This window comes from Oryctolagus cuniculus, chromosome 7, assembly GCF_964237555.1.
Source record: "Oryctolagus cuniculus chromosome 7, mOryCun1.1, whole genome shotgun sequence".
In the NCBI taxonomy this organism is placed as follows: Eukaryota; Metazoa; Chordata; class Mammalia; order Lagomorpha; family Leporidae; genus Oryctolagus; species Oryctolagus cuniculus.
In genome coordinates, this window is record NC_091438.1 from 117,146,211 (window position 1) to 117,158,322 (window position 12,112).

The following is a 12,112-nucleotide window of genomic DNA, read 5'->3' on the forward strand; positions in this document are numbered from 1 at the left end:
TTAAGGAACAATTTCAGGAAAGTTGCATGATACAAGCTCAACACGTGAAAATCTGTTGTCTTTCAATATACTAGTAATGGAAAATATGAAAATTAAACAATTTCATTATCTTTTTTAACTTTTAACATTTTATTTAAGATATACAGAATTCATGCATTTCATAAATGCAAATTTAGGAACATAGTCATTCTTCCCACCCTACTCACCTCCCACCCACATTTCTACCCTTCTCCCTCCTCCCTCTTCTATTTCCATTCTTATTTTTTACAACGATCTATTTTCAATTAACTTTACACACATAAGATTAACCCTATGGTAAGTAAAGAGTTCAACAAAAAGTATGAAAAAAAAATTGTTCCTTAACAGTTGAAACAAGGGCTGTTAATCACATCTTAAAGTGTCAATTTCACTTTCACTTCTGTGGATTACTGTTTAGGTACTCTATTAGTTATTGCAGATCAAAGAGAACATACGGTATTTGTCCTTTGGGGACTGGCTTATTTCATTAAGTATAATGTTTTCAAGTTGCATCCATCTTGTTGCAAAAGACAAGGATTTCATTTTTTTTTACAGGTGAGTAGTACTCTATAGTGTATATACCATAATTTCTTTATCCAGTCTTCAGTTGATGGGCATTTGGGTTGATTCCGTATCTTAGCTACTGTGAATTGATCTGCAATAAACATGGGAGTACAGGCAACTCTTTCATGTGCAGATTTCATTTCCCTTGGGTAAATTCCCAGTAGGGATGGCTGGGAATATATTTAGATTTATGAGGTATCTCCAAATTGATTTCCATAGTGGCTGCATATGTTTACATTCCCATCAACAGTGAACCACGGTACATTTGTTCCCACATCCTTGCCAACATTTCTTGTTTGTTGATTTCTATATGAGAGCCATTCTAACTGGGTAAGGTGAAATCTCATTGTGTGGTTTTGATTTGCATTTCTCTGATGGCTAGTGATCCTGAGCACTTTTTCTTGTGTCTGTTGGCCATTTGGATTTCCTCTTTTGAAAAGCATCTGTTTAAGTCCTTTGCCCATTTCTTCACTGGGTTGTTTGTTTTGTTGTGTAGTTTCTTGATCTCTTTATATATTTTGGTTATTAATCCTTTGTCAATTGCATAGTTCACAAATAATTTCTCCAATTCTGTCAGTTGTCTCTTCATTTTCCCGAGTGTTTCTTTTGCAGTACAGAAGCTTCTCAATTTGATGTAATCCCATTCATTGATTTTGGCTTTGACTGCCTCTACCTTTGGGGTATTTTACAAGAACTCTTTTCCTGTACCAATATCTTGCAGGGTTTCCCCAATTTTTCTAATAATTTGTAGGTATCAGTTCATAGATTTAGGTCTTTAACCATTAAGAATGGATTTTCGTGTAAAGTATAAGGTAGGGGTCCTGCTTCACACTCCTGTATGTGGAAATCCAGTTTTCCTGGCCGTATTTGTTGAAGAGTCTGTCCTTGCTCCAGGGAATGTTTTTATCTCCTTGGCCAACTATAAGCTGGTTATAGATGCTTTGATTGATCTCTGGCATTTCTATTCTGTTCCACTGTTTTTGTGCCAGTCAGGTTGTTTTGATTATAACTGCCTTGTAGTTGTACCATGTTTTGATATCTGGTATTGTGATGCCTCCGGCTTCATTTTATTTGTATAAGATCACATTAGATATTTGAGGTCTCCTGTATTTCCATATGAATTTATGCATCATTTTTTCTAGATCTGAGAAGAATGTCTTTGGTAAATTGATTGGTATCACATTGAATCCGTAAATTGCTTTCCGAAGAATGGGCAATTTGATGATATTGATTCTTCCAATCCATTAACATGGAGGATTTTTTCATTTTTTGTATGTTTTTCTATTTCTTTCTTTAATGTTTTGTAATTCTCATTGTAGAGATTTTTGACATCCTAAGTTAAGTTTATTCCAAGGTATTTGATTTTTTTTTTTGTAGCTATTGTGAATGGGATAGATCTTAGAAGTCCTTTTTCAACCATGGCATTTTCTGTGTATGCTAAGGCTGCTGTTTTTTGTGTGTTGTGTGTTGATTTTATATCCTGATACTTTACTAAACTCTTCTGTGAGTTCCAATAGTCTCTTGCTGGTGTCTTTTGGTTCTCCTATATATATATATATATATATAGAATCATGTCATCTGAAAATAGGATAGTTTGACTTCTTCATTCCCAATTTCAATTCTTTTGATTTCTTTTATTTGCCTATGGCTCTGGCTAAACCTTTCAAGACTATATTGAATCGCAACGGCAAGAGTGGGCACCCTTGTCTGGTTCTGGATCTCAGTGGGAAAGCTTCCAACTTTTTCCCATTCAGTAAGATACTGGGTGTGGGTTTGTCATAAATTGCCTTGCCTGCTTTTAGGAATGTTCCTTCTCCACACAATTTGCTTAGAGTTTTCATCATGACAAGGTTTTGTATTTTATCAAATGCTTTCTCTGCATCTATTGAGATAATGATATTTTTTTCACTTTGATTTGCAAATGTTGAACCATCCTTGAATACCAGGTCTAAGTCCCACTTGATCTGGGTGAATGATCTTTCTGGTGTGTTGTTGAATTCTATTGGCCAGTATACCATTGAGGATTTTTGCCTAGATGTTTATCAGAGAAATTGGTCTGTAGTTCTCTTTCTCTGTTGTATCTTTTTCAGGTTTAGGAATTAAGGTGATGTTGGCATCATAGAAAGAATTTGGGAGGATTACCTCCCTTTCAATTGTTTTAAATAACTTTTGAAGAAGTGGAGTTAGTTCTTTAAATATCTGGTAGATCTCAGCGGTGAATCCATTTGATCCAGGGCTTTTCTTTGTTGGGATGGCCTTTATTACTGATTAAATTTCTATCTTCATTATGTCTCTGTTTTGGTTTTCTATGTCTTTATGGCTCAATTTAGGTAGGTTGTATGCATACAGGAATCTATCCATTTCCTCAAGTTTTCCCGTTTTGTTGGCATACAGCTTTTTGTAGTAATTTTCAATGACTCATTTTATTTCTGTGTTGTCTGTTCTTACATTTCCTTTTTCATCTCTAATTTTATTAATTTGGATCTTCTCTCTCCTTTTATTTTGGTTATTTGGGCCAATTATCTGTCAATTTTGTTTATTTTTTTAAAAAAATCAGCTCTTTGTTTTGCTGATCCTTTGTATTTTTTTATTGTTTTGTTGATTTCTTCTCTAATTTTAATTATTTCCTTTCTCTTACTAGTTTTGGATTTGGTTTAGTGTTGTTTTTCCAGACTCTTGGGAGGCATTGATAGCTCATTTATTTGATATCTTTCCAATTTATTGATGTAGGCACCAATTGCTATAAACTTTCTTCTTAACACTGCCTTTGCTGTATAAGTTTTGATATGTTGTGTTGTCTTCACTTGTTTCCAGATTTTTTTTATTTCTTTTTTTTTTTTTTTTGACAGGCAGAGTGGACAGTGAGAGAGAGACAGAGAGAAAGGTCTTCCTTTGCCGTTGGTTCACCCTCCAATGGCCGCCGCGGCTGGCGCGATGCGGCCAGCGCACCGCACTGATCCGATGGCAGGAGCCAGGAGCCAGGTGCTTTTCCTGGTCTCCCATGGAGTGCAGGGCCCAAGCACCTGGGCCATCCTCCACTGCACTCCCTGGCCACAGCAGAGAGCTGGCCTGGAAGAGGGGCAACCGGGACAGAATCCGGCGCCCTGACCGGGACTAGAACCCGGTGTGCCGGCGCCGCTAGGCGGAGGATTCGCCTAGTGAGCCGCGGCGCCGGCCTTTTTATTTCTTTTTTGATTTCTTCCATGACCCAGTGTTCATTCAGGAGCATGTTGTTCAGTCTCTATGTGTTTGCATATGTTCTAGAGATTCCTGAGTTGCTGATTTTCAGTTACATTCTATTGTGGTCTGAGAAGGTACATGGTATGATTTCAAATTTTTTTTGAATTTGCTGAGACTTGTTTTATAGCCTAGCATGTGGTCAGTCCTAGAGAAGGTTAATGCACAGGTTAAAAGAATGTGTATTCTGCAAATGTAGGATGAAAATTCTGTAGTTATCTGTTAGGTCCATTTGTGTTTTTTTGTTTTGTTTTGTTTTGTTTTTATTTAGTAAATATAAATTTCCAAAGTACAGTTTATGGAATACAATGGCTTCCCCCCCCCCATAATTTCCCTCCCACTCGCACCCCTCCCATCTCCCACTCCCTCTCCTATACCATTCACACCAAGATTCATTTTCAATTTTCTTTATATACAGAAGATCAATTTAGTATATTTTAAGTAAAGATTTCAACAGTTTGCACCCACACAGAAACACAAAGTGTAAAATACTGTTTCAGTACTAGTTATAGCATTACTTCACATTGGACAACACACTAAGGACAGATCCCACATGAGAAGTAAGTACACAGTGACTCCTGTTGCTGACTTAACAATTTGACACTCTTGTTTATGGCATCAGTAATCTCCCTAGGCTCCTGTCATGAGTTGCCAAGGCTATGGAAGCCTGTTGAAGTCACCAACTTCGATCTTATTCCAACAGGGTCATAGTCAAAGTGGAAGTTCTCTCCTCCCTTCAGAGAAAGGTACCTCCTTCTTTGATGGTCCTGTTCTTTCCACTGGGATCTCACTCACAGAGATCTTTCATTTAGTTTTTTTTTTCCCCAGAGTTTCTTGCTTTCCATGCCTGAAATACTCTCATGGGATCTTCAGCCAGATCCGAATGCCTTAAGGGCTGATTCTGAGGCCAGAGTGTTGTTTAGGACATCTGCCATTCTCTGAGTCTGCTGTGTATCCTGCTTCCCATGATGGATCATTCTCTCCCTTTTTGATTCTATCAGTATTTGCAGACACTAGTCTTGTTTATGTGATCCTTTGACTCTTAGAACTTTCATTATGATCAATTGTGAACTGAAATTGATCACTTGGACTAGTGAGATGGCATTGGTACATGCCACCTTGATGGGATTGTATTGGGATCCCCTGGCATGATTCTAACTCCAGCATTTGGGGCAAGTATGATTGAGCATGTCCCAAATTGTACATCTCCTCCCTCTCTTATTCCCACTCTTATATTTAACAGGGATCACTTTTCAGTTAAATTTAAACACCTAAGAATAATTGTGTGTTAATCACAGAGTTAAACCAATAATACTAGAACAAAACAAAGAGAAAATACTAAAATGGATAAAGTATTACATTGTACATCAACAGTCAGCACAAGAGCTGATCAAGTCACTCTTTCTCATAGTGTCCGTTTGACTTCAACAGGTTTCCCCTTTGGTGCTCAGTTAGTTGTCCCCAATCAGGGAGAACATATGATATTTGTCCCTTTGGGACTGGCTTAATTCACTCAGCATGATGTTTTCCAGATTCCCCCATCTTGTTGCAAATGACCGGATTTCATTGTTTTTGACTGCTGTATAGAATTCTATAGAGTACATGTCCCATAATTTATTTATCCAGTCTACTGTTGATGGGCATTTAGGTTAGTTCCAGGTCTTAGCTATTGTGAATTGAGCTGCAATAAGCATAATGTTCAGACAGCTTTTTTGTTTGCCAATTTAATTTCCTTTGGGTAAATTCCAAGGAGTGGTATGGCTGGGTTGTATGGTAGGGTTATATTCAGGTTTCTGAGGAATCTCCAAACTGACTTCCATAGTGACTTAGTTTGAAATAGTTTGAGAAGAGTTAGTGTTCACTCTTTCTTTGAATTTTGGCAGAAGTCAGCAGCAAATACATTTGTTCATTGGCTTTTATTTGTTGAGAAACTCTTTTTTACTGACACAATCTCATTCTTGGTTGTTGATCTATTCAGGTTTTATGCATCTTTGTGATTCAATTTTGTTGTTATATGTTCCAGAAATCTGTCCATTTCTTCTTGACTTTCCAAATTTTTGGAATATAGTTGCACAAAATAGGTCCTATTGATTCTATTTCTTTTTTTAAATTTTATTCAACATATCCAAACTTCATGCATTTTATATTTGCAAATTTAGTAATATAGTAATTCTTCCCACTCTACTCTACCCTCCCTCTCATTTGCACTCCCACCCTCATTCCTTAGTTGTAATGGCCCCTTTCATCTCTGAGTTTATTGATTCGGGATTTCCTCATTTTTTTCTTTGTTAATCTGCCTAATTGTTTCCTAATTGTATCTTTTCAAAAACTAACTTTTCAGGCTGGTGCCATCATATAGTGAGTAAAGCTGCTGCCTGAGGAGCTGGTATCCCATATGGGTGTGCTTTGAGTCCCAGATGCTCCACTTCCCATCCGGCTTTCTGCTATGACCTGGGAAAATAGTAGAAAATGGCCCATGTCCCTAGAAGTAGGTGGAGACCCAGAGGAAGCTCCTAGCTCCTGGCTTTGGACTTACATTCCTCTGGCCATTGTAGTCATTTGGGGAGTGAACTAGTGGATGGAAGATCTCTCTCTCTGTCTCTGTCTCTCTCTCTCTTGCTAATTCTGCCTTTCAAATAAATAAAAAAAATCTTTAAAAAAACCAACTTTTCATTTCATTACTCTTCTGTATTTTTAAAGCTTTCTGCTTTATTTATTTCTTCTCTAATATTTATTATTTATTTCCTTCTACTCATTTTGCATTTGCTTTTTGCTTGAGAGAAAATTTTCAGTTATTTTTAGGATATCTTCTATTTTTTGAAGTCTCTCATCCTAATCCACTGGTGGATGTGTGTGTGCCTACATCAGTAACATACTGGCTGAATTAACAAGATTTATAATGAGTCTTCATGTCGGATAGAGGATATCCTCCCACTTTGGAAATATCTTGGACATTATTTCACTTCTGCTCTTCCATATACATTTTAGAATTAGGAAGACAGGTTTTTTTGTGTGTGTGTCATGGGAGGATATTGGTTTGAATTATAGTAAATCTATAGAGTAATTTGAAGAGAATTAACATATTATAATAATTCATCTTTCTTCAATATGGTATATCTCTCCATCAATTTGAGTCTCCATTTAAATTATATTTTCTAGGTATCTGATCTTTTCTTATCATTTTATAGGAGTCTTGTGTATATTATGAAGGCTTGCAGTAATTGCATTAATTTTTATATATTGAGCTTGTAAATAAGTGAACATCAAAGTTATCTCACTGGTCTTAATAAATGACCCATTGATTATTTTAGGCTTTTTTGTAGATAGTTATGTAATTTTCAAACATGATGCATCTTTTTCTTTTTTTCATAGGATTAATTATTTTTGTTTCTCCCCCTTGGCTGACGTCTCTAAGGAATTATAATTTATTTCTTAGAAAACAATAAGATTAGTACATGAAAGTAAAGGAAAAAATAAGAAATTATGATAGCTACTTTTTTCATTTAGGAGAATGTGAGGATAATTTCCACTAAAAATGTTTTAATTTGGTGACAGGTAACAAAATTTTAATTATAGTATAATTCAGTCTTGCTCATATTAATTGCTGTCATATTGTCCAAATTAAGAGTACTTAAGTATTATTATTTCTATTTTAAACACAATGAAATGAAGGGTGAGTTATAAAACAAAAACTGTCCAAATTCATAGCTCTCTATGGTATTGGAACTACAATTTTAATGCAGGTCTGCTTCGATTATTCTAATGTGCCAGGCTCACTCAAAACTTCAGGTGAGTAGAGAGGCAAAGAATGTCCTTGAATTTCTAGTTTAAACAGTGGAGTGCTCTAGGATATTGTTAATAGAATGGACAAAACCACAGGTTTATGGAGGGGCTAGAGTTAAGGGTTTGATTGTTCACTTGTTTTTCTCCCAAGTTGATAATTATTTCTCCCTGTTGGTATAGATCATAGATGATTAAGTTCTCTTTGTTAATATCTGAAAACTGGCCGGCGCCGTGGCTCACTAGGCTAATCCTCCGCCTTGCGGCGCCGGCACACCGGGTTCTAGTCCCAGTCGGGGCGCCGGATTCTGTCCCGGTTGCCCCTCTTCCAGGCCAGCCCTCTGCTGTGGCCAGGGAGTGCAGTGGAGGATGGCCCAAGTGCTTGGGCCCTGCACCCCATGGGAGACCAGGAAAAGCACCTGGCTCCTGGCTCCTGCCATCGGATCAGCGCGGTGCGCCGGCCGCAGCGCGCCGGCCGCGGCAGCCATTGGAGGGTGAACCAACGGCAAAGGAAGACCTTTCTCTCTCTGTCTCTCACTGTCCACTCTGCCTGTCAAACAAACAAACAAAAAAATCTGAAAAATTTCCTAGCAGTTTGAGAAAAGAGAACATCCTCCTCTTTTTGCCATATTGTATCCTGACCCTGTGGCCAGCTCTTCATCTCTGTCCTTTGGAGCCAGCCCAGAGGAGCCACTGGAAGTCCTTAGCTGTAGGACAGCTCTCCTAATGCAAGGCCCTCAGCTACTGAACCCACTGGCAGAGCAAATTTAAATGAATCCAAACATTCATTTACAATACCCTCGATTATTTCTTGCTTTGGGAGGAGAAGGTGGTAGGAAGCCCTGTTAAGAGTTTTGTTTAAAAAGAGAGAATTCCTTTAGTCTCCCCAAAAGCCATTTTGTTCAGAAATCTGGTACTTCCATGAGAGTGTAAATCTGCAGTAGCATTCACTTTCAGACTCTCAGGCACTCAATGCCATTTTCCAAGATGAGAGGGGCACCTGTTTTCCCAGTCAGCATCCCAGCTAGAAATAGATGGCACTCTTAAACAAGATGACTATAGGAAAGTTTTGTAAAATAGTTGTTCACAAAGGTGTAGTCATGATAGGGGACCAAAGAATGAGGCAGCTCTCTGTGGCTTGTAACAACAGGAAGGAATTACAGCCTTGGGCTTTAAGAGTTCAGGGGAGGACGTGCTGACCAACACCCCAAGAGGACTATCATAGGAAAAGACACCTGACTGGATTTAGTCCCCTTCAAATTAGGGAAACAGCCACCATAACAAGATCTGCTATGGGCACAGCCTACAGAATAAGTGTCCAATTCCACATTCATTCTATCCTGTAATATCTTGCCTCCATTTGGCTTGAATGCAAGTAAACTATTTTTTTTTTTTTTTTGACAGGCAGAGTGGACAGTGAGAGAGAGAGACAGAGAGAAAGGTCTTCCTTTGCCGTTGGTTCACCCTCCAATGGCCGTTGTTGCTGGCGTGCTGCAGCCGGTGCACCGCGCTGATCCGAAGCCAGGAGCCAGGTGCTTCTCCTGGTCTCCCATGGGGTGCAGGGCCCAAGCACTTGGGCCATCCTCCACTGCACTCCCGGGCCATAGCAGAGAGATGGCCTGGAAGAGGGGAAACTGGGACAGAATCTGGCGCCCCGACCGGAACTAGAACATGGGGTGCCGGCGCCGCTAGGCGGAGGATTAGCCTATTGAGCCGCAGCGCCGGCCAGCAAGTAAACTATTGAAGACAGGCAACGGTTAATGTGGTCACAGAGGATCCAGGGGCATAGAAAAAGGTGGATAATGGTGGAGAATGGATATAAAAGTCCAATTTGAAGAAATTTGTTCATCACATTGGCTTTTATATATTCGTTTCTATCTTTTTTTAGGTGGAAGTTAAATCTCCTTATCATAGATGATGCAAAAATTTCATTAGAAGCTATAACATCACAGGGGGTCTCACTTAGGTTAAATCTCACCTGAAACCTAAAGCACTGGTTACCATGAGGGATTTCAATGCAAGTGGTGGGTAGAAATGAGGATGGATAAGAAAAAGAAACAGGCAATCATAAACTCAGCTTCTGTACAACTAACGGTGAGGCCCATATAAAGTAATTATGGCCACTTTATTCCACTACACATTCATATTTTCCTTACTCTATGCCAGTCCCTTAGCTGAATAGAATTCTTTATTTATCTTTATTCTTGTGATGTCTAAGTCTTGAAGATCCTGCTTTGGAACATCTCAGTTTTCCACTAAATAAGACCATGAGATGAGGGAGAAGAAGTCTCCAAGTGAATCTCCTAGGCTCCAGAAACTATCTTGTCTAGCACCATAATATAATCTATATAATTTAATCTAGTGGTTAGGATCAAACAGCCTTGCAGGGACAGCAACACCATTCTTTACTTATTGGTTCAGCCTTATGAGAAGATCCCAAATATGGAGAAGGGGTAGTCTCAGCTCTTCATGCAACAGAAACAATGTTTTCTCTGATGGAAGTATTTCTAACTTAATATAGTAGGAACTCAGATTCACTGAGTCCCAGGTAAAGGTTTAGTGAACAAAATTTCTTTGTGGGATTTTGTCACCAAATAGTAGCAAAAATAGGAATTTTTAAAAAAGCCATTCTGCAGTTCTAGGAAACCAGCTATATCTAAGTTGTAGGGCACATAGTAAGATGAGTGAACTGTGTGGGAACCTACTTTCATACTTCCTTTGTGTAAAATATTTTCACTAGATGTAAACAAAGCTATATGTATGTTGATGTAGCAATAGGTACTATAAAGCCACAAAATGTAGACCTGTCATAAAAATGCAGTCCAAAATATTTACCTAAAATGTGTGTGTATCATGTGAACAAAAAATGCCCCTGCTTTGAGGAGAGGGCTTCCCAACAATCATCCTACTACTGCATGATCAATGGATCCCCCAGAAACTGTACCATAATAGGAATTCAGTGTTAGATTTTGCTGTTATCCAGTAGGGTACTTATTAATGACAGGTTAGATACACATGGAATCATTGATCCATAGATGATATACATTCTAAGAATATTGCTCTCCAAGTGACAAATAAAACGACACTCTGGAGTTGAAATAATAGCAAATCAAATGAATCTAGATAAGAAACACCTTGGTTTCTAAGGGTATATTATATGAACATGGTTTCTTAGTGTCAACTATTTGTTGAGTGCTATTTGCAGAGGGAATAAAACATGAACATTACTAAATTTATAACTTAGAAACTAAAAAAAATTCTAAAAATGTGATACTTGCTGCAAATGAGAAATGTGCAAAATGAAAGATAGAAATTGATCATATCTGATTGACGAATTAAGGAGAAGACTTTAGTTAAGAAACTTAATTATAAAGAATAACAAGATATTCTGTAATATAGAGAAACACATGATAGTTCAGGAATAATGAAAAGTTTCAATGTCACTGTGGTTCCTGAAAGAGATAATTCCAATTCCAATAACTCTAAAAATATCAGTTCAGTTATAGCACTGAATTATGTAGTTATGCAGGAAGGACTTGGGGGAGAATGATTGAAATGTTAGGAATACTGATTATGAAAGGTATACATCATGAAGATCTTGCTAGCTAGTAAATACTTTTGGAATTACCCAGAAGCAAGAAACTAATGAAGGATTACAAGCAATAACATTATTAATTTGGAGGGTTAGAAGGTTAATTCTGGGGCTAGTGCTGTGGTGTAGTGGTCTAAGCCTTCACCTATGGTGCCAGCATCCCATATGGGTGCCAGTTCATGTCCTAGCTACTCGTCTTCCAATCCAGCTCTTTTCTCTGGCATGGGAAAGCAGTAGAAGATGGTCCAAGTGCTTGGGCCCCTGCATCTCCGTGGGAGACCCAGAAGAAACTCTTGGCTGTTGGCTTCTGATAGGCCCAGCTCCAGCCATTTTAGCCATTTTGGGTTTTTTGGATGGAAGACTTCTCTCTCTGTCTCCTCCCACATCCCCCCTCCCATCTGTAACTCTACCTCTCAAATAAATAAATAAAAACACTTTTTTAAAAAGGAAAGTTCATTCTGTAGAGAAATAAATTTATTTAAGGTTAATGAAAATATAAAGGAATGTAGCAATATTGATAACCTCTTTACGATATTCACAGTGTGTTAGAGAGGGACAGTTCAAAAGTAAAAAATATTTAGGAGTTGGTAGCTCATGACTTAAAAACTGAATGAAGGATGAGGGGGAAAGTATATTCTTGAGTGTGTCCTCAGTTTAGGCCTCAAGTGGTTGGTTGTATGACAATGCAATTTACAGAGACAATGAGTAAAAGAAAATAAGTAGCCTTTGTGAGCAAAATAAACAAAATTCATTCAATTTCTTATGTGATATGATAGAAATATTGTCTGTGTAGATTGGATTGGTATTTTGTAAATAGAGTTGCAAATAACAGTATAGGTCTGGAACACAGGCTAACACATAGAGTTGCAGTCACAGATTGTAAACTTCAAGAGCACATTGGTAGTAGGTGAAATGATGTGC